General features: G+C 34.2%; 1 pseudogene; it reads left to right on the top strand.

Moving 5' to 3' along the window:
• Window positions 1-25,903, top strand: part of LOC147786279 (putative polygalacturonase) — a 37,355-nt pseudogene extending 11,452 nt beyond the window's left edge.
• The last annotated feature ends 1,486 nt before the right edge of the window (window positions 25,904-27,389 follow it).

The following is a 27,389-nucleotide window of genomic DNA, read 5'->3' as shown; positions in this document are numbered from 1 at the left end:
GAAGGTTCTTCGCTGAATTTTATTTCAACGCTTCCATCGTCATGTTCGATGATTTGGACTGGGTTTTGAGATTCTTTCCTCTTTGGAAGATTTGCATCTTCTATTTTCCAGAGAGTGCTTCTGGTTATTTGATCCCAAGAGAGTGTTTTTGGGACAGTCACTGATGATTTTCCAATATTTGCTTCTATGAGCATAGTCGATCCTTTTGGTGAGGATCTTAATGCTCTTGGAGAAATGTTTGTATTCATGAGCTTATAATAAACCCTGAATATGACGACTGAAGAATGAGTTTCAGCCTTGATGTTTAAATTTTTTGACTGTAAATCTAGCATGAGAGCTGATAATATGTGTGGGTCGTGGAGAGACAGAGTAAAGTTTGGATAACAATTGAAATAGACTGGTCCATTCTCTAAATTGGATTGAACCATTCCCAACAAGGAATTTGAAAAATCTTCATGTCTCTTATCTCGTAAGGAGATAAGGACTGGGATATCTAATCCAAGTCTGAACAATGGTTTTACCGCGACTTGGACAAGACCGACATGGAGATAGTTAAACTCTTCACGATGTTGGAGTATAAGAGATCTTGAAAAAAGATTCAGAGATTCCCTATTGCTATGAATTGGGATGTTCTTCTCTGAGAATTTGATGCATGATCTTTGAGTAAAATTGAAGGTTGAAATTTGGTAGATAGTTTTAGGATCTACCTTTGGAATAGTCCAATTTTTGAGTTGATCTTCGATTCTAGCAATCTGGTATTCTTGATTGACAGTATTTGAGATTTTGAGATTTTCTCCCCTTCGATGTTCATTTGAACTTTCTTCTTCATCGGTAGAGCATTTGAGATGACTTGATTTTCTGAGCTTTCTAAGAAATTCGTTCATAAGATAGATAAGATAAGAGTAGGATGATTTTTCTCTGAATTGTTTAATTGATATTCAAGAGAGAGCTATCGGCCGATCGATGCTCTCCTTACATTGATGAAGTCCTTTTATGGACTTCGAATTTGAACGTAAATTTGAATATAAATATCCACGAGTATGAGTTACCTAGAGTAACAAAGGGATGAGACTAGAGGGTTGTGTCAGAAGAGACATTACGATGGATTTAGAGGGACCTCATGCATTTTGTATGTTCATAAGCATAGGGCTACTTCCCCTAGAGATGATGAGTGCGGACACGCACCTTATGATGAGCGCGAATGCGCACAGGTGCGAAAGCACACAGATGAGGGTGTTCATGAGGCGCATGACACTATGGGGTTCCGCTGACCTCCGGACGTCGCTACAGATTAGCTTGACCAGAGGGTCCAGGGGGTGTGCGAGCGCCCTGGGGACTCACATTCGCACGTGTGAGTCGTGTGTAGGGAAGTACTACACATCCAATTTGTCCGAGACTGGAGGCCACCCCTAAGATGATTAGAGATAGGTCCCTATTCATGATTGCATGTGTTTGCATTAGCATGGCCCCTATAGTGGGGCCACTTACTGAGTATTCTTTGAAATACTCAGGCCGTGTGCCACATCATTTTTTTCAGGTAAAGGCAAGGCGCACTTGTACGGATGACGGCGGCATCGCGAGCAGAGACTGTGGCACGTGCATAGGGTAGACTCATATTTGAATTTCTAGTCTTAAGTTAGAATAGGTTGTTTTGCATTTCATTGTTTTAAATTATTTTGTATTTGTTTTTGTTTTCTCTAAATGTCAGTATTTCATATTTAAACACGTAAGACCATGGCTGTGTTTTCCAGAGAAGAAGTTGTTTTAAACGTTTTTTTTTTTTTTGAAGTTTACGTTATCAGTTATATTCATGTAAGAGTTATATTTCCGCATTATAGATGAGCATGAGACGTTAGTAGCGACTCTGACTATGTGGAAATTTAGGGTCGTTACAGTTATAATATTATATTCTCTTGGTACAAATAATAATAATTTCTCAAATCTTCCATTTTCCTTCTCTATGTTGTACCACTTTTGTTTCTCCTCTCTCTCTTCTTTTTCTTTCATACCAATCACTATGCAATTATAAAATAATATTCAATCAATTCTGTTTTCTTTCTCCTCCATAGTATGACTCAATTAACAGAAGCCATTTTCAATTTTTATTTATTTATTTTCTTCTCTTTCCTAAAAACTACTCTCATTAACAGAACCCATTTTGTATTCTATTTTCTTCTCTTTCCTTTATGTTTTCTTCTCTTTCCTAAAAACTACTAACTGAACCTATTTTCAATCTATTCTGTTTTCTCCTCTCTCCCGAATGACTATCCAATTCGTATCCAATTCAAGAAGTCATTTTCAATCTATTTTTTCCTCAGTAATAATGCATATGATTTTCTTTCCTAAGAATGATGATTCAATTTAGATGCAATTCACAAACCCATTTTCAATCAATTTTGATTTTCGATCCGATATCCAAAAATCTAAATAATTGAAAAAGAGATCTAAGATAACTTTTCTATCTCTGTTAAAAGATAAAAGAGAAGAGATCTAACTTACGGATTACTTTTCCATCTCTTTCCATTCCTATTAAATCTGCTTGAAGTGAAGGCCATCTCCAATTCTTCTCTCCCAAAATCTGTGATCTTTCCTTTGTTTCTTTCTCTCATTTTTTCCTTCTCAAAAGATAAAAGGAAAGGAGATCTAACTTACCATTACTTTTCCATCTCTTTCCATTCCTATTAAATCTGATTGAAGTGGAGGTCATCTCCAATTCTTCTCTCCCAAAATCTGTGTGATCTTTCCTTCTTCGTTTCTTTCTCTGATTTTTCCCTTTTTTTTGTTTCTGTTTGGTTTCTTTTTTTTTTTTCTTTTTTGCAGATCATTTTGAGGAGGTGTCGGGGAGATATTTCGGGAAGGGGAGAGAGAGAGTGATAATTTACTTTTTTTTTTTTTTTTTTTTTTTTTTTTTTTATATTTATTATTTACTTATTCTTATTATTATCTCTTTTTTTTTTCTTTTTTTTTCCGGGTCGTTACAAGTGTCTTCTCCACTATCCTCCGGCCTTAGAACGGGATTGTGGAATCCGGTGAGTGACTAAACTTGGGAGGAATTTTGTATATATGAAGAGAGTGTTTGTGAGAGGTTTTTCTAAGGTTTTTCACCAAGAAGAAGACCTTCCATGTACCATGATCACTCTATTTAAAGAGTCATGTTTGCATGTTCATGAAAATTTGAGATCACCAAATTTTGACACTTAAAATTTCACTCAAATGTTTGGGATTATGTGGCAAGCATGCATGTTTGAGTTAACCAAATTTTGACACTCAAAATTCCACTCAAACGTGTGGGGTTTATTTGGCAAGCATGCAAGTTTGGTTAAACCAAATTTTGACACCTCAAAATTCCACTGACATGGACTTTTCCATAAAATGAAGTCAACATCTTGACTTTCTTCATTTTAATTTAACAATTAATTTGAATAATGAATTTCAAATTAAAGTAACATTAAATAATTAATTAAACTATTTAATTAATATTTAATATTAATTCAAATGCCAATCTCAATCAATTCCGATACATAATTGATTAAGATATTTAAATCTTATTTAAATATCTCAGATTCTCTCCTTTTGTTTAATTCGTAAATAAAACAAAAATGCGGTTAAATATATCGTATATATGTAGCGCATATTCCCTAATTTGAATTCGAACACTTCGAACTCACTCGTCACACTGTTCTATGGTTTAGTCCGATATGAGCTAGCAGAGGAATCTAATGGACCTATAGATCATGGGCTCCAACGATCCAAGATTAACCGGCTAAACTCATTAACCTTGTTAACCAACATTCGTTAACTACTAGGACACTCCACTATAGCCTAGTAGTTGCACTCCCCTCACTATAGATATATTTCTGTCCATTTGATATAACCATGATTAGTAAGTCGATCCTTCACAGGTTGTTCGTAACTAGAGCTGGGTCAATTTACCGTTTTACCCCTAAAGTTACTTCTTGTTCCTTATGTCTCACTAATCCTCTAATGAACAATTGGTTTGTGGTCCAACCAGTAAACCGAATCCCTCTCAGGCCAATGAGAGGGTGGGGCTCCTTGTTCAAGACCTGGAGTCAGTGCTTAAGGGAACTACCTTTCTTCTATCCCTCAAAGTGGGTAGGAGTGAATTCCATCTTGCACCCCACGTCCCCAGCCATTCACCTAGTCTTACCCCTGAAATGGGAGGCCTATTGAGTCGGCGAACTAGAGCCACTCTCACCCATGCAAATCTAAGGATAATTCCGAATAAACAGGAGTTCATGGTTAGCTCAGGATTAAAACCGAGTTACCTAGGTTATCGAATGAAAAGAAAATCAGTCTCAACAGTAAACGACACTATAAAGTGAGAGTGGTTTTGTAATAGCCCAAAAATAAATAAAGAAATAAAGAATAAAAATAATTATAAAAATAGTTAAAATTATAATAATAAAAAAATAAATTTAATTAATTAATTAATTTAAAAAAATAAAAAATAAAAAAATAAACCTTTCCCCATCTCTCCCCACTAACCTCTCATCCCTTCCCACAATTATCTCTCATCTGCCATGTACGCTGCAAAAAAGAAACAGAAAATCTGACAAAAAAAAAAAAAAGAAAGAAACAGAAAATAACCATCGTCAGATTTGAGGAGAAGTATTTGAACAGATTGAAGATTTAGAGATTTTTGTCAGTTATTATGGTAAAATTTTATTTCAGAACTCCTTTTCCTTTATACTTATGCTTATAAGATATTAATTTAGGATCAAATCTTCTTTCCTATCTTACCGTATGTAATAATCAGATCCTATGTTCAATTAATTAGATTTTTTTTAGCATTGGAAGTTATAGGAAATAAGGTTAGAATCAATATAATTTTAGCTGACACATCCATAAATCTGTAAGATAGTAGCCAAATTAAAATTGGCCAATAATATCGATTTACAGAAGGAAAATAAATATAGAATGAGAGTAATATCTTATTTACAGATGTTTACAACACTGAGAATCTATTTACATAATGGGAATGAAAATAATTACCATGAGGGAGGAGGGAAGATTGAGGGAAGATTTGTTAAACAGAATTTAAAAATATAACAGGAGATATCAGAGGGCATGAAACTCCATTAAATTCTGTCTAACGGTGAATATAAGAATTTTAACAAGGTAAATTAGAGAAATAATTGTATAGAGTTCAAACTTGAAAATGATGTTATGGGCTCACATAGGTTGACTTGGATTTCAAAGGACGGAATCGAACTTTCAGTAAGGATATATACGTGACAACGACTTAAGCTAGCCAGGTAAGTGACCTTACTATCGGCAAGGTTATATTTGATGTTGACACGTGCCCTGTGGTTCTGCACGTGTCATATATATTGATATGTGTGAATTGTCTGAGGATCGATATGCTTCCTATATGTTATGTTATGTTATGTTATTATATGTGGATTGTATGATAATAATTATGGTACGATGTGCTCTAGGAGATGTTTGAGATAGGGTACGAGAAGGATGCACAAAACGAAATGTAACGATAGGAGTAAGATACGTTCATAAAATGTTAGACTTAGGTTACATACCGGAGTGCTATGGATAGGAGAGATTGATGAAAGAATACGGTTGGGTTATGGGTAGAAAGGGATAGGTTTGTGATAGATTGATAGAACGATATCGTTAGGGTACGTTCTTGTGACGATATGACCAAGGTACGTCACGTAATGATATGTCTGTGATAGGTATAGGAACGTTAAGGCTATGGTAAGTTAGAGAACGATATGACTATGAAGTGTTTACGTTATGACTTGGTTATGATATGATACATTGTATGCTAGATTATTGTGCTTAAGTACGAAATCATGTGAACGTGAATGTATGTTATTTATGTTGCTTAGTTGATGTGATATGAATGCATGTGACGATGTGTGACCCTTGTACGATTATGGCTTGTTGTATGAGTATTGGAATGTAACTGAATGAATTGTATGACATGAAATACGGTAAATTGCATGATACATAACCCCGGTAGGAATATGTATGATATGTAACAGAATGAGAAAGAGAATGACATGTAAGCATGAAAACGTGACACGGGGTTATGTTCATTAAATGATGACTGTAGGACTAGTGGGACCTCATGCATATTGTGTGATCATGCATTTCGGGGGATACCCCTATCCCATCACGAGGGTACGGACGCATACATCCAAATGGCAGGACAACGATCGTTATGCCCTGCATAGCGCTGCCGTGACGGTTTTAGTTTTAATGGGTCCTGATGGGCCCCCAGAGCATGCCCACCGGCTAGGGATAGTGGCCCAGCGGTGTGCGAACTAGCTGGTGAGCTCATACTCGCACGTATGGGCTGCGTGAAGAGTATATGGTACACGTCCACGATTATCTGTTAGGATTACACCGTAGGGAAAATGAAACGAAACGAAACGAAAAAGAAACGAAACGAAAAAGAAACGAAACGAAACGAAACGAAATGAAACGAAACGAAAGATAGGTCCCATCATTTCATTGCATGTGATTGTTGCATTTAACCCCAATAGTGGGGTCACTTACTGAGTATTTCTTTAAATACTCAGGCCATGTGCTACTACATTTTTCAGGTTAAGGCAAGACATTCCTGTACGGCTGACGACGGCATCGCAACTCAAGATCATGGCACATGCATAGGATAGTGGTATTTATTTTCTTAGACTTAGGATAGAATAGGATGTTTTAAACTTAAACGCTTATTTATTTTATTTCGGGTCTTTTGTTGTGTCGTTTTAAAGATGTTTTCGAAACACGTAAGTCCATGGCTGTGTTTTTAAGTTAAAGGTTATGTTTTATGGAATTTAAATGAAGTCTTCCGCATTCAATGTTTATGGTATGTATACAGTAGCGACCTTAAATTAAGTAGAAAATTTCGGGTCGTTACAAGTTTTCTTCATGGTCCGATCTTATGCAATACTCATTGCATAGGATGCCCCCACTCACATGTCTCCACATGTACAATTTAGTGATCACATTGTTTATATCATATACAAAAGTGGGCCGCATCCATAGTGTCCCTAGAATAAGGTACTCAGCCTTATCCTTATACTATAGATCATTTTGACTATATACTTGAACTTGATCCACTCTTATGTCTCTACATATAGTTCAAGTAATCATACTATAGCCAGAGTGTTCTTAGTTTATTGGATTTAGATTAATGATCGTAAAGTTCATTTTATTCAATAACAATCTTTACTGAATAAACAACAATAATAACTTTATTAAAAATAGAATATGTTTTTTTTTACGAACTATGAGTTTTAGGACATAAAACCCAACACTACATGCACCATATTTATGTGATATCACTATGTGATGTATAGATTGTGTTGACTATCGATTGTTTATGTTATGTGATGTATGAATTATGTTGACTGTTGACTGTTTATGTTATGTGAAGTTATAAATGATATGTTAGTAATATATGCCATGAAAATGTTGATCGATGCCATGTATACACGTAGTATTCTCGAGTCATGTCATGAAGTGCTTATGGAACTGGAATGTATTTTCATATTATGTAATATGTCATGTGATATGCCATATAATGTAAGAAATGCATATGTGAGGTCGGCAATGCTTATTTAGTGTCATGTTAGATATTTTAAGGGACCTCATGCATGTATGTATGTCACTTGTATCGGCATTCTTCCCCTTTATGATACGAAAGAAGGAATTACGATATTTATATTCGCCATGATATCATGCGGGCCCTTTTCTGTTCTGTGGTGTCCGGCGACGTGTATCACGTGTGCCCGACCAAGTCAGGCCTAGGGGGTATGTATACGAGCCCTCCTGGTGGGTCCATGTACGCGTACATGGGCCGTGTGTGAAGGAGTACCACACACCCAACCCTACCCGGAATAGAAAAGCGTCCAAGGCTATGTAAAGTTTACGAAAAGTTAGGTCCCCCTTATATGTTGCATGTGTTTGCATTTCTAACCCCAACAGTGGGGTGACTTAATGAGTATTTCATAAAATACTCAAGCCATGTGCTACCTACATTTTTAAGGTAAAGGCAAGACGCCAATATACGGTTAACGGCTGAGCTCAAGACACCATAGAAGTTGGACAGGGAATATTTTTAGGAGTTTACGTCTATTTCACTATTTTAAGTTATTGAATATTGTTTTATTTAGATTTATTTTGAATTCAGTTACCGAAGGTTTTATTTTGGGAGATAGGTTTGTTTTTGGATTTGTGAATCTATATGAAAGACTTTGTTATGTTTTTTGAAGGTTATTTATGATAAGCTTACGCGTAATGAATTATGTATGCATGGGTGACATCAGCCTTGAAAATAGGTCCAAGAGTAACATGTGGTCGATTGAAATGTTGTAACTCTCATCCCCACCAATACTAGGCCAATATCTAATTGCAACTTAAAACCTTAAAAATAATAATCTAAAATTAAAAAATTAAACTTTCTAAATCTAAACATATATATCCCTTCAAGTTTGTATGGTAGGATCAAAATACTTTATTTTATATCATTAAATGTTTAATTTTTATTTTATTAGTACAACAACAATAGGATCCGAACCTCTTATTCCAAATAAGAGAACGTATATAAATTACTATGACATTAAAGTCATGTTAGTGGCATTTTTAAACTAAAACACCTAAATTAGAAATAATTACTGCGAAACTACGAGATCTTTCGTTCTTGCAACCTCCAGTTTGTCAACCTCCACCAATCTAACTACAAAGCCGCATGTTTCATGCTCACTAAACATGTTTGATATATCACCCACGAGCCATTTCACTACTTCAAAGTATGTAAAAACGTGTTTGACTTCCTACTTTAATTTTGTATGATTCATGATTATAAAAAAAGTCTGTCTAAGCATGATTAGAACGGCTATATTGAGAATAGACATTATATGTAAAGTTATGAATTTATATATCCTTGTTTCATCCATGTCTAGCCTGGTTTTACTATTGAAATTTGTCATATGTCTAAAATTTCATGAGCAAAAGAATTCAGGGGTAGGTTTGCGGCTCATGTGCTTCACCTTAAAATACTTAACTTTAACTTCATCTTTCTCACTTTGTTCAAGACTTGCTTCCTTCCATCAACTAGATCAATATTTAATCCATTTCTTGCACTACATTGTCCTCTGAGTAACAATAATTTATTTTTATATCAATACTTTAATTTCATATTTACATATTTTATAGTGGCGCAATTTTCTTTCGACACTACCACTTTTAATGTAACGACCCGAAATTTTCTACTTAATTTAAGGTCGCTACTGTATACATACCATAAACATTGAATACGGAAGACTTCATTTAAATTCCATAAAACATACCTTTAACTTAAAAACACAGCCATGGACTTACGTGTTTCGAAAACATCTTTAAAATGACACAACAAAAGACTCGAAATAAAATAAATAAGCGTTTAAGTTTAAAACATCCTATTCTATCCTAAGTCTAAGAAAATAAATACCACTACCCTATGCATGTGTCATGATCTCGAGTTGCGATGCCGTCGTCAGCCGTACAGGAATGTCTTGCCTTAACCTGAAAAATGTAGTAGCACATGGCCTAAGTATTTAAAGAAATACTCAGTAAGTGACCCCACTATAGGGTTAAATGCAACAATCACATGCAATGAAATGATGGGACCTATCTTTCGTTTCGTTTCGTTTCATTTCATTTCGTTTCGTTTCATTTTCCCTACGGTGTAATCCTAACAGGTAATCGTGGACGTGTACCATATACTCTACACGCAGCCCATACGTGCGAGTATGGGCTCACCAGCTAGTTCGCACACCGCTGGACCACTGTCCCTAGCCGGTGGGCATGCTCTGGGGGCCCACCGGGACCCATTAAAACTAAAACCATCACGACAGCGCTATGCAGGGCATAACGATCGTTGTCCTGCCATTTGGATGTACGCGTCCGTACCCTCGTGATGGGATAGGGGTATCCCCCCATATGCATGATCACACAATATGCATGAGGTCCCACTAGTCCTACAGTCATCATTTAATGAACATTACCCCGTGTCACGTTTTCATGCTTACATGTCATTCTCATTCTCATTTCGTTACATATCATACATATTCCTAGCGGGGTTATGTATCATGCAATTTACCGTATTTCATGTCATACAATTCATTAAGTTACATTCCAATACTCCTACAACAAGCCATAATCGTACAAGGGCCACACATCGTCACATGCATTCATATCACATCAACTAAGCAGCATAAATAACATACATTCACGTTCACATGATTTCGTACTTAAGCACAATAATCTAGCATACAATGTATCATATCATAACCAAGTCATAACGTAAACACTTCATAGTCATATCGTTCTCTAACTTACCATAGCCTTAACGTTCTTATACCTATCACAGACATATCATTATGTGACGTACCTTGGTCATATCGTCACAAGAACGTACCCTAACGCTATCGTTCTATCAATCTATCACAAACCTATCCCTTTCTACCCATAACCTAACCGTATTCTTTCATCAATCTCTCCCATCCATAGCACTCCGGTGTGTAACCTAACTCTAACGTTTCATGAACGTATCTTACTCCTATCGTTACATTTCGTTTTGTGCATCCTTCTCGTACCCTATCTCAAACATATCCTTGAGCACATCGTACCATAATTATTATCATACAAACCACATATTATGTAACATAACATAACATATAGGAAGCATATTGATCCACAGACAATTCACACATATCAATATATATGACACGTGTAGAACCACAGGGCACGTGTCAACATAAAAAAATAACCATGCCGATAGTAAGGTCACTTACCTGGATAGCTTAAGTCGTTGTCACAAATATATCTTTAATGAAAGTTCGATTCCGTCCTTTGAAATCTGAGTCAACCTATATGAGCTCATGACATCAGTTTACTCTAATTTACATTGGATCTTAAAATTTTGATTTTTTCTGTTGGACAAAATTTAAGGAAGCTCACTACCCTCTTTCTGTTGGACAAAATTTAAAGAAGCTCACTGCCCTCTTTCTGTTGGACAAAATTTAAAGAAGCTCACTCTGATGAAAATTCTGAATGTTTTCTGTTACACAAAATTGAAAGAAGCTCACTGTCGTCTCATATTTCCTATTATTGTTAAATACTATTTAACAAATCTTTCCTTACTCTCCCTTCCTCTCTCCTAATCTTTTTCATTCTCTAAATAGGTTTTAAAATTGAAAGGAGCTCACTGCCGCCTGATATTTCCTTTTTATTGTTAAATACTATTTAACAAATCTTTCCTCAATCTCCCTCCCACTCTCTCTCTAATCTTTTTCATTCTGTAAATAGGTTTTTCAATTGGGTAAACTGATATTACTGACCAATTTCCTACAATCTTATAGTTTATAGATTTGCCACCTAGAATTTTATTGAATCTAACTTATAACCTTATTTTGTATAATTAAAATGCTAACAAAAATCTAATAATTGTATATGGATCTGATTATTACAGATTGGATCCTAAATTAATTTCTTATCACCATAACTATAAAAGAAAAGGAAATCTGAGATAGGATTTTACAGTAATAACTGACAAAAATCTTTAATTTCTTATCACCATAACTATAAAAGAAAAGGAAATCTGAGATAGGATTTTACGGTAATAACTGACAAAAATCTTTAAATCTGCAATAGCCTTCTTCTCAGATCTAACCATTGTTATTTTTCTGTTTTTTTTGGCAGGTGGAATGGAGGAGAGATAATTGTGGGAAGGGACGAAGGGTTAGGAGAGGTGGGGAATGATTTTTTTTTTTTTTTTAATTCTAATTTTAATTAATTAATTATTATTATTTTAACTATTTTTTTTATAAAGTTTTTTTTTTTATTTGTTTATTTCTTTATTTATTTTTCGCCTATTACATTATATCCCTCTAAAAGAAACTTTCGTCCTCGAAAGTGTTTTAATCTTAGAATAACTCGGGTTCTTATTCTAAGAGTTCTTTGTCAAGTCTTCAAGTACCACTAAGTGGAAATTCTTAACAAGTATACCCTAATCCATATGAGTCAAACATTTATTTGCATGCATCAAACTTATCACTTGGTATTCATAGAAACTTTGATTTCATATAAAGTGCTTGCTGGATAGTTACATATTTTAAATCTTGATTCATACTCTAAAATTGTTTTAATTCCATAAAATCTTTCATACTTACCCCTAGTATCATAAACAAGTCTCATATAATTTTCATATAGTATTTTGAGTATCCTAGGATTTTGTAAATGCCATAGAATTTTCATAAGGGTCTTTTGGTCATTTACCAACCCAAATCTTGGTTTAATTCTTCAACATATTCCAATGGTCTTGTAACTTTTTGCAATCCCTTTACACCATGACATACGGCTCCCCATCAAATTTTATATCACTTGGAGGTCACTTTGGTCATAAGCTAGTGGTACATAAATACAGGGATATTTTAGTCATTTTACACCTACACTTGGTTTAGCCCGTTATCATAACCTAATAGTCACCAAATTTCGTACATAACCTTATCATGTCATATTGAGTCTTCTTCTAAAATTTCATGGACAACATAATTTATCTAAGGTTTGTGGCTCAGGCAGTTCATTGAAATAAATGTTATGTGTACAATAACGTTGGAAAACTTACCTAGTTCCTCACTTTTTTTTTTTTTTTTTTTCCATGATTCCATCTACTGGATCAATAGTTTTACTAGTTTGTGATTTACATTGTTCTCCAAAGCAGATTTTCTACACTTAGCTAAAGGTTCACTAATTGACCCATTTGTCCATACATCCTCAAAATCTCATTTTAAAATACGGGATCTCCGCCTACACAAGAAAATTGTTGGTAAAACTCCAAAAATGACACTTTCTTTTGATCTAAATTTTTCCTCTCCTTATCATTAAAGAAAGACAACGAAAAATTTCAGGGTAGAAACCTTCTCGAGAATTTCTCTTAAGATTCGAACCCATAGCTGATGATAGAACTAGAATAGATATTTTTTTGTTTCCTACTCACACGCACTCATACCTTTGTTTCTCGATCAATCTTTCTAATTTTCCTCCCCAATCAAATATTATGGTGCCGGTATAAATCGAAATTTCGTTATAATCCAATTCTGACAGGTAATAGATACCGGGGCTTCGCAATATTTGTCTGATCACAACTCTGTATAGTCCATTTACTATAGAAGTTCTCAGGGAATTCATTAGAGGAATGTTTCCAATTAACATTGTTCGTTTTCTGTATTTTTAATAATTAAAAAGAAAAAGAGTTGTTTTTCTTTCCACATTATTGTTTGTATTTGTATTGTTTGTAAGTGTCCACTTGCTTTGGTTCGTCATTAAGGTCTCATCTTTGTAGATGAATTCCATATACAAATTTGCCTATTTTGCCATACAAAATCAAGAAATTTGTAATATTTCGTCTTTTTCCGCTACCTACCCCAATTCTAGTATATTTGTTTTTTTGGAGTGAAAATCATGACATGAAACTGGTTAAAAACTCCACCCTAACCCAATGCAAATTGAATGCACTGGTAATTCACATAGATCTACGAACGACTTCCTATATTTGGTTTGTGGTCAAGCTAGAGTTTGAGGATTTGGTAACTTTCATTGGAAACATTGTCAAATAGGCTTTTCTCTTGGTATACCTTATCTAGTACAACCCAAAACTAATGCTCCTATAACCATAACTGAAAGACATCACAACCCTTTCAATGCCTTGTACTATGAAGAATGGGCTTAACATAATTCTCTTATAAAAATTGGTATTATGTAAGCATGGTGGATATCCTCACACGCCATAAACTTGAGATACTTAAAAATCAAACTTAAAATGACAGTTTTGAAACGTTAACTATAGTACCTTTTAACCAGGTTGACATTGCTAGGAAAAATTGATTGGTAATTTTCTACAACAATTTGTTTATGTTGAGCTTCTTGAGTGCATTCGTATACCTTAAGGAGGATTACCACAAAACTTCTAGTTGATTTAGAGACAATGTCCCACTCTAATCCTCGTGTGTCCCCCGCCCAAGTTATCTTAAATCATGGTTTCTTAAATTTAAGGTACCTTGACAATCTTATACCGTAGTCCCTCTCCATATACCTCTAAAATTTTGACCATGATCGTAATGCCTCATCCAAATTGTGGCTCGATACTTTTAAATCATCTCACAACTTCCATAATTGCGGTTGTATTACTCTTTTTTTTTTTTTTTTTCCTTTTTTTTTTTTTAATTATCATTATTATTATTTTTATATAGTTTTCAAGCCTTATTAAGGTAGGAAAGTTTTCTACATCTCAGTACTAACAAAGCTCATCTTCCATTAACGACACTTATGTCATTCACCAATTAATTTAAATATACATGTTTTAAACTTTTATGGTCTTTAACTCAATTTTTTTTTGTTTACAAGTACTTTAATTTCATCTTTATGTACTTCAAAGTTATAAAGTTTTCTTTCAGCACTACCACTTTTAATATCTATCGTATACTATAGGATATTGACAACTATGCCAAGTTTCTTAGGTCATTTTATTTCATCTAAAACTATTTACTCTTCCGTATACATTGGTACAGTTCTCCCCATCTCTATGGTCATAAGACTGTATAGTTTAGTTATGTTCAAGACGTCTAACTAAAACATATGATCTTGCTTAGCAAAGTCATTTTCATAGCAACCTAACATTTAGTAGATTACTAAAACTATAGCTACTAATTCACACCAACAATCTCAGTAAATCTAAACATCATCAATACAACAATTTACATTCACATTCCATGCAAGGTAAAACATAACTCATCAATACAATAATTTACATTCACATTCCATGCAAGGTAAAACATAACTTATTCTAAATTATAATAAATATAGCATTAAGCTAACATGAATACAGTAAATAATATTACAATCAATAGAGTAAAGTCCAATTATGAGTTATATTTTATAATGACCAAACAATAACAACATACACAATCAACGACATTTCCTTTTCTTATCTTACGCAAGACATACCTGACGGAGACGGGGCACCGACGGTTGGACCATGGAATATGCCAAGCCTACATCGTAGGCTAGTCTACAAGATCTATAACCTAGAGCTCTGATACCAACTGTAAAGACCCGAAATTTTCTACTTAATTTAAGGTCGCTACTGTATACATACCATAAACATCGAATACGGAAGACTTCATTTAAATTCCATAAAACATAACCTTTAACTTAAAAACACAGCCATGGACTTACGTGTTTCGAAAACATCTTTAAAACGACACAACAAAAGACCCGAAATAAAATAAATAAGCGTTTAAGTTTAAAACATCCTATTCTATTCTAAGTCTAAGAAAATAAATACCTACCCTATGCATGTGCCATGATCTCGAGTTGCGATGCCGTCGTCAGCCGTACAGGAATGTCTTGCCTTAACCTGAAAAATGTAGTAGCACATGGCCTGAGTATTTAAAGAAATACTCAGTAAGTGACCCCACTATAGGGGTTAAATGCAACAATCACATGCAATGAAATGATGGGACCTATCTTTCGTTTCGTTTCGTTTCATTTCATTTCGTTTCGTTTCGTTTCATTTTCCCTACGGTGTAATCCTAACAGGTAATCGTGGACGTGTACCATATACTCTACACGCAGCCCATACGTGCGAGTATGGGCTCACCAGCTAGTTCGCACACCGCTGGACCACTGTCCCTAGCCGGTGGGCATGCTCTGGAGGCCCACCGGGACCCGTTAAAACTAAAACCATCACGGCAGCGCTATGCAGGGCATAACGATCGTTGTCCTGCCATTTGGATGTACGCGTCCGTACCCTCGTGATGGGATAGGGGTATCCCCCCATATGCATGATCACACAATATGCATGAGGTCCCACTAGTCCTACAGTCATCATTTAATGAACATTACCCCGTGTCACGTTTTCATGCTTACATGTCATTCTCATTCTCATTTCGTTACATATCATACATATTCCTAGCGGGGTTATGTATCATGCAATTTACCGTATTTCATGTCATACAATTCATTAAGTTACATTCCAATACTCCTACAACAAGCCATAATCGTACAAGGGCCACACATCGTCACATGCATTCATATCACATCAACTAAGCAGCATAAATAACATACATTCACGTTCACATGATTTCGTACTTAAGCACAATAATCTAGCATACAATGTATCATATCATAACCAAGTCATAACGTAAACACTTCATAGTCATATCGTTCTCTAACTTACCATAGCCTTAACGTTCTTATACCTATCACAGACATATCATTATGTGACGTACCTTGGTCATATCGTCACAAGAACGTACCCTAACGCTATCGTTCTATCAATCTATCACAAACCTATCCCTTTCTACCCATAACCTAACCGTATTCTTTCATCAATCTCTCCCATCCATAGCACTCCGGTGTGTAACCTAACTCTAACGTTTCATGAACGTATCTTACTCCTATCGTTACATTTCGTTTTGTGCATCCTTCTCGTACCCTATCTCAAACATATCCTTGAGCACATCGTACCATAATTATTATCATACAAACCACATATTATGTAACATAACATAACATATAGGAAGCATATTGATCCATAGACAATTCACACATATCAATATATATGACACGTGTAGAACCACAGGGCACGTGTCAACATAAAAAAATAACCATGCCGATAGTAAGGTCACTTACCTGGATAGCTTAAGTCGTTGTCACAAATATATCTTTAATGAAAGTTCGATTCCATCCTTTGAAATCTGAGTCAACCTATATGAGCTCATGACATCAGTTTCAAGTTTTATCTCTATAAAATTATTACTCTAATTTACATTCGCCATCTTAAAATTCTGATTTTTTCTGTTGGACAAAATTTAAGGGAGCTCACTTCCCTCTTTCTGTTGGACAAAATTTAAAGAAGCTCACTGCAAGGAGCTGGTCGTCTGATATTTCCTATTATTGTTAAATACTATTTAACAAATCTTTCCTTACTCTCCCTTCCTCTCTCCCTAATCTTTTTCATTCTGTAAATAGGTTTTAAAATTGAGAGGAGCTCACTGCCGCCTGATATTTCTTTTATTGTTAAATACTATTTAACAAATCTTTCCTCAATCTCCCTCCCTCTCTCTCTAATCTTTTTCATTCTGTAAATAGGTTTTTCAATTGGGTAAATTGATATTACTGACCAATTTCCTACGATCTTATAGTTTATAGATATGCCAGAAGAATTTTATTGAATCTAACTTATAACCTTATTTTGTATAATTAAAATGCTAACAAAAATCTAATAATTTATATGGATTTGATTATTACAGACGGTTAGAGATAGGAAAGAAGATTGGATCGTAAATTAATTTCTATCACCATAACTATAAAAGAAAAGGAAATCTGAGATAGGATTTTACCGTAATAACTGAAAAAAATCTTTAAATCTGCAATCTTTAAATCTGCAATAGCCATTGTACTTCTTCTCAGATCTGACCATTGTTGTTTTTCTGTTTTTTTTTTTGGCAGGTGGGATGGAGGAGAGATAATTGTGGGAAGGGACGAAGGGTTAGTGGGGAGAGGTGGGGAATGATTCTTTTTTTTTTTTTTTTTTTTAATTCTAATTTTAATTAATTTATATATTTATTATTATTATTATTTTAACTATTTTTTTTATTTGTTTATTTCTTTATTTATTTTTGGGCTATTACATTTAATATCTGTAGCAGACTATATGATATTGTCGTCCATCAAGCTTCCTTGGTCATTTTCATTTTAAACTATTTACTCGTTAATATACATTGACACATTACTTTCCATCTCTATCGTCATAATATTGCGTATTTTAACTATGTTCAAGACGTCTAACTGAAACATCTAACCTTCCATGGCAAAATCATTTTCATGCATATACTAGCATTTAGTAGCTTACTAAACTACAACTTCTCATTCACAGTACCAACCTTGCTAAATCTAAACATCAACAATATTTCAATTTACATTCACATTCCATGCAAGGTAAATCATAACATATTCTACATTATAATAAACACAGAATTAAAGCAACAATAATTCAGTTAACTATAATACAGTCAATGGTGTCAAAATTCAATTGTGAGTCATAGTTTATAATGACTATGCAGTAACAACATATGCAATCAATAATGTTTCCTTTTCTTATCTTAAGCATGACATACCTGACGGTGATGGGACATCAGCAGTGGGACCATGGTTCATGCAAAGCCCTACATCGTAAGCTAGTCTACAAAATCTATAACCTAGAGCTCTGATACCAATTGTAACGGCCCTAAATTTTCTACTTAATCTAAGGTCGCTACTATATACATATCATGAACATAGAATGCAGAAATACTTTATAAACTTTTTCATAAAACATAACTTTCATCTTAAAACATTGTCATGGACTTACGTGTTCGAAAACATGTTTAAAACGACACAACGAAATACTAAATGAAATAAATAAACATTAAAATTAAAAACACCCTATTCTAACCTAAGTCTAAGAAAATAAGTACAACTACCTTCTACATGTGTCATGGGCATATACTATATCATAACTTATCATATCTTTGCACGTGTCAATTCACATATCATAACATATCATATATCATAACAGTTACATAACATAACCCGAACATGCCTTCAACATATCACACCATAACATATCGCATCACAATATATCATATCATAAACATATCAATTTAACACATATAGCATAACATTCACGTAACATCTCATTTCATAACAATTTACATATACAAGCATAAGACATGCGAAGCCATGCGAAGCCATGGGCATGTGTCATCAATCAGCACACAATTATGACTAAAAATAGTGGGGCCACTTACTTAGTTGGGCTAGGCCAAAGTTACTACGAATCCTTGATGCTTGATGCTAGAGCTACTTAACGCTGCTCTCGGAAATTTAATTCGGTCTAAAGAGTCCAAAATCATAAATTAGAACTACTATAGGGATTCACCCACCTAATTTTGCATAAAATAATTTTAAACTTATTTCTAATTATTTAAGTTAGCTAAGCCTAGTTATACCTACAAACTTACCCTAATAATTTAAATTAACTAAACCTAATTATACATAAATAATTTGAACTCGATGCCAAAAATTTAGGTAGTCAAAAGGTAGTCATACTAACTTTAAATGCTTCCAAAGAATTGAAACTAGGAGGAAAGGGTTCGAGCATATGAGACCCAAGTTAGATCAACCAAGATACTGGCTTTGAGCCGTCAGATATAGTGGAAGCAAACTCTTCACTTCTAAGTTTTAAGCGAATCTAAAGAGTTTGTAGTAAAAGAATAAGGTTGAGTTTATTATATTCGTATCACTATTGATTCGCTGCATTTTGTAATCGTCGTTACAAATGAATTTGTATAAGACTGGACCACAAAATTTAATTTCTCTTTGGAAATCAATTAATTGAGAAAATTAATATTTTGCATGATGATCATATGTGACTCGATCTTAATCCTCACTTAATTATGAATTCCTACATGTTATGTGTTGTTCATTGATTTGTATGGGTGAGAATGACTTTTGTATCCAATTCAATATCTTTACCATTTTGAGGACTTGGTCAAATAGGTAGCTCGAAACATAATTTCATGAAATGACTTCACGTTTTCTCATATAAGGTACGTAGATGAATAATGTTCTTATGTGCTGATTTCAAGACGTGAAGAATGGATCCCACCTTCTAAACGTCCCAAGAGGGGCTTAATTTATAATTAGATTATAAACAAATTATTCATTAGAGAATCGATGATATTAAGGCAAAAAATGTAATTACATGGATAAAATAAACTTTTGATCCAGTTGTAATTATGAACAACTCACGAAGAATTGACTAGCTTGTAATTGTGAATGTTTGCTGAAACCACCGCACTAAATGGTGGTGAGAGTTCTCTTATTTATAATCATTTACAGAACAAAGGAATATAGTAAATTACAAATAATATGAAAAGAACAAGAACAAAAGGAAAGAATAATAAATGAATATAGTATATTTGCCCTTAATAAAAGGGCAATACTAGATATTTGCGTTATAATGAATGGTCAACTATCCTTAACACCCCCCGCAAGCTGAGCGTCCTTGTATTCAATTCAACTATCATTTAAATGTAAGGCAAATAAAAGGGCAAATATTTAATACGAAACACCCATTTAGAGCCCACGATGTTGGTGTTGGCAGGGCGAGGAACCAAAGTCCAAGTATCATTTTGTTGTAAAGCTCGAATTTCTTCATCCATGGCAGCAACCCAAGCACGATTCTTAGCCGCAGATTTGAATACTTTTGGCTCAATGGATGCAAGAAGAGCAGAAAGAAGTCCAAATGAGCCCAAAATACCAAGATTTGTTAGATGACGAGTCTTGAATATACCAGCTTTGACTTGTGTGATCGTAGGATGAGTGCCCAAAGAAGAGGAATCAATAGAAGTATCAAGACTCATCCACAAGGTGAGAACAAATATCACACGAGGATGAACTGGATTGAGGAATGTGCGATGATGAAGTGGTAGGAGAGATGAATCAATATGATAAAAATGTGGTTCCAAGAAATTTGAAATAGGAAAAGAGGAAAGAGGTTGGGCCTGGGAGCTAGGTATAGCAGAAAAGTGAGTTTCATCAAATTGAGCATGGCGGGTGATATATAGCTTAGTGGTGGCGGGATCAAGACAGCGGAACCCTTTATGAGCAGGACTATAACTAAAAAAAATACAGGAATGCTGCGGGGAGAAAACTTGTTAGGCATATAATCACGCAAGTAAGGATAAACACGACAACCAAAGGGATGAAAATTGTCATTATGTGGACTGTAGCCATAGAAGAGTTCAAAGGGTGACTTACCTCCAGGATGTGGAGTAGACAACCGGTTGATAATGTAAGCTGCAGTGCTGAAGGCGTCAACCCAAAAACGAGGAGAAAGATGAGAGTGAAAGAGAAGGGCCAAGCTAGCATCAGTCACATGACGATGTCTTCTCTCAACATGACCATTTTGAGCAGGTGTATATGGACAAGAGAGTTGATGGTGGATGTCAAAATTACGTAAATGAGTTTTGAAACAAGTGCTAATAAATTCGGTACCTCCATCGCTTTGAAATACCTTAATACGAGAAGAATATTGATTTTCCACAAATTTTTGAAATTGAAGAAAAATATCAAAGAAATCATATTTAAATTTTAAAGGGTAAAGCCAAGTGAATCGAGAATAATCATCAATAAAAATAACATAGTAAAGAAAACCCGAATTTGATTTGACGGGGGAAGGACCCCAAAGATCACAATGAATAAGATCTAACACATGAGACGACCTACGTTCATTGCAAGAATAAAGCAATCGATGACTTTTCACAAGCTGACAAGTATTACATAATGATGGAGAAGGCAATAAAGACTTAAGAGAAAGAGATTACCTTTTCTATTTAAAAAAGAAATAACAGAATGATTCACATGACTCAGGCGAGTATGCCATAAAGCATATGAAGCACGTAAAGATTTGTTTCTAAGGACTGAAATAAAAGCAGAGTTGCCGCACTCCAGCACATATAGCCCTCCATCTCTTTTATCGGTGGCCACCACCCTTCCTATTTGACGATTCTGGATAGTAATAAGATTATTAATAAATGTAACGGAGAGAGGAAAATCAGACGTTAATTTACTGATGGAAAGAAGATTTTTAGTGAGATGAGGGACAACCAAGACATCTAATAAGTGAATATTTTGAACAGGAGAAGGAGTACCAGTATGGGTAATGGGTAGGGATGCACCGTTTCCTACGATCACAGAGTCCTTACCCGTGTAATTTTTAGATAGATGGGTCGGCAGTCATATGGGCCGAAGCCCCAGTGTCCAGAAACCAATCAGCAGCATCGGGTCCAGCAATAGAACATGACGTGTTAAAGGCTTCAGCAAGGTGAGCATGAGAAGAATCAGGTCGAACATACCGTTGGTTGCAGCAGTCAGCATAATGGCCCTCTGTGCGGCATATTTGGCAGTGAGGTGGTCGACGACCCTAACCTGAGTGGGTTCATCCTCAATTGGAAGAGTTGTTTTTGTGGGAATAAGAACGACCTCGCTGGTTGTTAGAGGAACCAAGGTAGCTTCTATGGGTGTGACCACGATTAGTGGATGTGAATGCTGTAGGAGTTGAGTCGGAGGTTTTCTATGTTATGTATTTGTATATAGCACATACCTATACATTTTTTTAATTTTCATCCTTTTTGTTTTTAAATGTAAAAAATTTACCATATATTCATTCTATATTTTTTTTATTCAGAAGGATTTGCATTAAAATTTCAAATATCTACTTAATAATAATTATTTATTGATAAAAAAAATTAGCTAATTTCTATATTAGATAATGACTCTCTATTAAATAGTTTCTTAATAAATAAAAAAATACAAAAGAATAGTTTTTTAATAAATAAAAAAATATAAAAGAAATTTTTAACAAAAATATCAAAAGAATAAATGGAGATTAATATTGAGTTATACTTACCATATTTGAAGAGATTTACGTCTATATTCAAGTCATGTGAATAAATAACTGATTTAATTAGAGGTTAATCAAATCAATATAGAAATATCATTTACAAACAATTATTTTGAATTGAACATGTTTTAGACTTAATTTAATTTTTTGGATAGTAAATTTTTTCAATCCAATAAATCCTTATCAAATAATGAATTTGCCTAATCTAACCATAAAATATTCGGTTGATTCGAGTTGTTCAAATAATTTACTAAAAAAAATTTAATAAAAATAAATTACTAATAAAGAAAACCTTTGTTAATTTGTTTTACTGATTTAGTTTACTTGGTTTGATCGTGTTCTTGGAGTAACTATTTTAACACGCTAATACATATAAAATAATTATAAAAAAAAAATAACAAACAAACAACAAAAACAAGATACCAAATTTAAAACAGTTTGTTGAGCTAATATTTTTAATCAATCCAAGCATTTTATTTACCACCCAAATTTTCACCCTTAAAAAAAAATAATAATAGTAATAGTAATAAATCCTTTTCTTATTTTTTATTCCTAAATTATCTTATAAAATCATTTTCCCCCTTAATCTAAAAGTCATAAATTCATCAAGAAAATTAATCATGGAACTTCCTCCAAAACCCACAAAAATCAATGTAATTTTTCTTCTTCTTTCTCTTTGAATTTCACTTTTTTTTTCTTTGTTTCATTCTATTGATGGTATGGGCTTGACTTGTTATTCTACTTTTCATTGGTTTTTCTTTCCCATTACTTAAAATGAGTATGAGTTTTTATTCAAAATCCGGATTAGTTGATTGAAAAACTTTGTTTCTTTCATGTAACCAACACAAAGATGAACTAATAAACCTAACTGCCGTTTTCAACATTATTTTATCGAGAAACAAAAAGAAATTGAATCATCTGTGATTTTGTTCGGCAGGTTACTGTGAGAATCTCAGCCGTGATTGTACTGGCATTGGTGAGCTTAGCCACAGTGGACGCTATGAATCCACGTCTAAGTTCGAACTCTCTGAAATTTCAGGCCATCAATTGCCGAAAACACTCGGCGTTGCTGACGGAGTTTGGCGGCGTCGGTGACGGAGTAACTTCAAATACTCACGCGTTCCGAAAAGCGATTGAACATCTCAGCACACTCGCGGCAGATGGTGGTGCTCAATTGATCGTGCCGCCGGGGAAATGGCTGACTGGAAGTTTTAATCTGACTAGCCATTTCACACTTTTTATCGATAAAGAAGCAAAAATTCTTGCATCCCAGGTTCTACCTATCGAGTATTTATTTTTATAAAGCTAACTTTGGGAGTGGTGATTTGAGTACTTTAATCTATAAGTACTTCAATCCAAAATAAATGAGTCAAATTTGTTCCGCTTAAGTGCAGAATGAATCAGAATGGCCACTTGTGGAAGTTCTCCCATCTTATGGAAGAGGAAGAGATGCTCCCCGAATGAATCAGAATGGCCACTTGTAGAAGTTCTGCCATCTTATAGAAGAGGAAGAGATGCTCCCTGAGGACGGTACAGCAGCCTCATCTTTGGAACTAATCTCACCGATGTGGTTATCACAGGTGATTATTTTTCTATTACTTTTTCACATTCTATTTTTTTTTTAAATGGTTTGCAAAATTATAATCATTATAGGCTTCTGTGCTATTAGAATTAAATATAAAAAAAAATTAAAGTAAATGAAAAGATAACAAAAACATTTATAGAAAATAAAGTTGGGTTGGTCACATGGTGTAGGTAACAATGGTACAATCGGATCTTCGTGGTGGGAAAAATTTAAAAAAGGGGAGCTCAAGGTAACACGACCATATGTGATCGAGATCATGTACTCTGATCAAATCCAAATCTCGGATCTCACTTTGATCAACTCACCTTCTTGGTTTGTCCATCCGATTTACAGCAGGTTTCACTATTTCACTTCAATCCCATTATACTTATATTTTAGGATTATGCTTGAAAGAAGAAAAAAAAAAAAAAGAAAAAAAGAAAAAAAGAAAAAAAGAAAAGAAAAGAAAAAAGTTAAAACTTGTAATAATATACCATTCAAATCATTCCAACTAAAATTATATATATATATATATATATATATATATATATATATATATATATATATATATATATATATATATAATATTATTATGATTTATTTTTAATCTAGTTGGGTTTGGTTGGGTGAAAATGCAGAAATGTGATTATCCAAGGGCTTACTATCTTGGCTCCCGTTACCGTACCCAACACCGACGGAATCAATCCAGGTTCCCTTCTTCTTCACCTTTAAAACCTTAGGGTTCATTTCTTTGTCAATCCCTCTCCCTAATTCTCTATTCAATTTATCAGATTCTTGTTCCAACACTCGAATCGAAGACTGCTACATTGTCTCCGGTGACGATTGCATTGCCATCAAGAGCGGATGGGACCAATATGGTATCAAGTTCGGAATGCCGATCGAGGACCTTGTCATTCGCCACCTCACTTGCATATCACCAGATTCTGCAGGTATCGCCCTTGGCAGCGAAATGTCTGGCGGAATTCGCAACGTCAGGATCGAAAACGTCACTGCAATCAATACACAGTCTGCTGTCAGAATCAAAACCGCTCGCGGATGAGGTGGTTTCGTCAAGGACATTTTCATCCGAAGAATGTTTCTATCCACGATGAAATATGTCTTCTGGATGACTGGAGACTACAAATCGCATGCAGATGACAAGTTTGATCCCTCAGCATTGCCGGTGATTAAGAACATTAATTACAGAGACGTGGTGGCTGAGAATGTTAATATGTCGGCGAATTTGGCAGGGATATCGGGAGATCCATTCACGGATATTTGTATTTCGAATGTGAAGATTGGATTGTCGAAGAAGCCTAAAAAGTTGCAGTGGAATTGTACAGAAGTTGAGGGATTTAGTAGTGATGTGGATCCGCCACCATGTTCTCCACTGGCTAAGGCAGCGAAAAGTGGTCGATGTGACTTTCCTGAAGATAAGCTGCCAATTGAGAATGTTCAGTTGACGTCGTGCTCTGTTGAAATTCCTGCCTTCTTAGTGACTTTATTTTTTTAAAAATTCTATGGAATAAATGGTAATGAAAAATTTAATGAAGATATAGATCAAATGTCTTTTCCTTTAAAATTTATAAAACAAAAAATAATAATAATAATAATAATTTTGAAAATAAGTTATTTCAACTAGATTTTCGAGATAATACTCTAAATTTGAAAAAATAAAATGAAACCTCTTAAATCTAAATATGTATGAATCTACCATGAAGTTTTTATGGTATTATAAAGACATTGTATCAAATTCTGTGTAATCTTTTTTATGTTTTTAGTACAACAATTATATGAGGTAGGAATTGAATCTTCAACCTTAAAGAAAAGAGTGCATATCAATTACTAAGTTTGAAAGAATTTAGAGAATAAAAGATAAGAATGAAGAGAAAGGAACCTAAAAAGGAAATTAAGTGATGTTTAAAGAGAAAAAAAACGAATAAAATAATTTAGAATCATCAATGAAGAATTATGAGATTTTATTTTAGTTGTTTTTAGGAAGTGTGGGTCCATATTTGCTCCCATGGGCCATGTGTAGAATAGTAAATAAACATCTGAACGCGCTTAGGATAGTCACCTAAGAGAATACAACTTTTAAATGATAGGTCTCATTCATGATTGCATGTACGGAGTATTTGTTAAAATACTCAAGCCACATGCTACTTGCTACTTATATTTTCTACATTTGCAAAGCATCATTGCACAGTTGACGGTGACATGACCATTTTATAAACCATGACACATGTATAGAATAGTTGTATTTAATTTTATAGACTATAAGTTAGTATAGGGTATTTATGTTTTATTTTTACGGATGTCTATTTTAATTTTATGTTGTTTTGTTTTAAAGACTTTTTATTAAACATTAAATCCATGGCAATGTTTTATGAATACGTCTCAAATGATTATTTCCGCATAAAATGGTTATATTATGTATATGATAAGGATTTTAAGTTAGTACTTGAAAGCCCGTAAAACAGTGAAATTCCAACAAGTTTACAAGGAGTTTGAATGGAAGATGTGATGTGATCAAGCCTGTTTTGGTTTTCCTTCTTGGCTTGATGTGCTCTCAGTCCTTGAATGTCGAGATCTACACACTACCAACACCATTCAAGAAATGAACAAGCTCTAGAGATGTGCCAAAGTGCTAATAATTTTATGTTGTAGTGTAGTTTTGATAAGTAGTGTGTTGAATAAGGCATCAATCATTTTTAAGCAATGAACCGGGCTTCGACATTTCTTTGGAATTCATGACCTTGCAAAATGTGAGCCCTCATGGGAAATTAGGTGCTCTACTAAAAAAATTTCATATGGTATATGAGTGAGTGTAACCACCCTATATTTCTACTAACCTAAAGTCGTTACCTTCATCATAACATACTTTCTTGTGTGGAAATAAACATTTAAAACTTCATCATAAAACATTTTCATGGACTTACATGCTCGAAAACATCTTTAAAATAACATAATGAAATATAAAATAAAAAAATAAACATTAAAAGTAAAAACACCCTACATTAAATCAATTAATTGAGCAAATTAATATTTCACATGATGATCATGCGTGACTCAATCCTGTTCCTCATTGAGTTATGAATTTCGACTCTAAAGGGTTGTCTTTTGAATTGCATGGGTGATAATTACTTTTAGCCAATTCAATATGGACTTTGGGGACCTATGCCTTTCCATTTTGGGGACCTGGCTAAATATGGAATCCAAAGCATAATTTCACGAAATGGAGTTCACTTCTTTCCAATATAAGGTAAGTAGTTGAATAGTTCCCTTGAG

Source organism: Cucurbita pepo, unplaced genomic scaffold (assembly GCF_057944985.1).
Source record: "Cucurbita pepo subsp. pepo isolate OVF unplaced genomic scaffold, ASM5794498v1 scafford_3, whole genome shotgun sequence".
Classification (NCBI taxonomy): Eukaryota; Viridiplantae; Streptophyta; class Magnoliopsida; order Cucurbitales; family Cucurbitaceae; genus Cucurbita; species Cucurbita pepo.
This window is presented reverse-complemented; position numbering and strand designations above follow the sequence as displayed.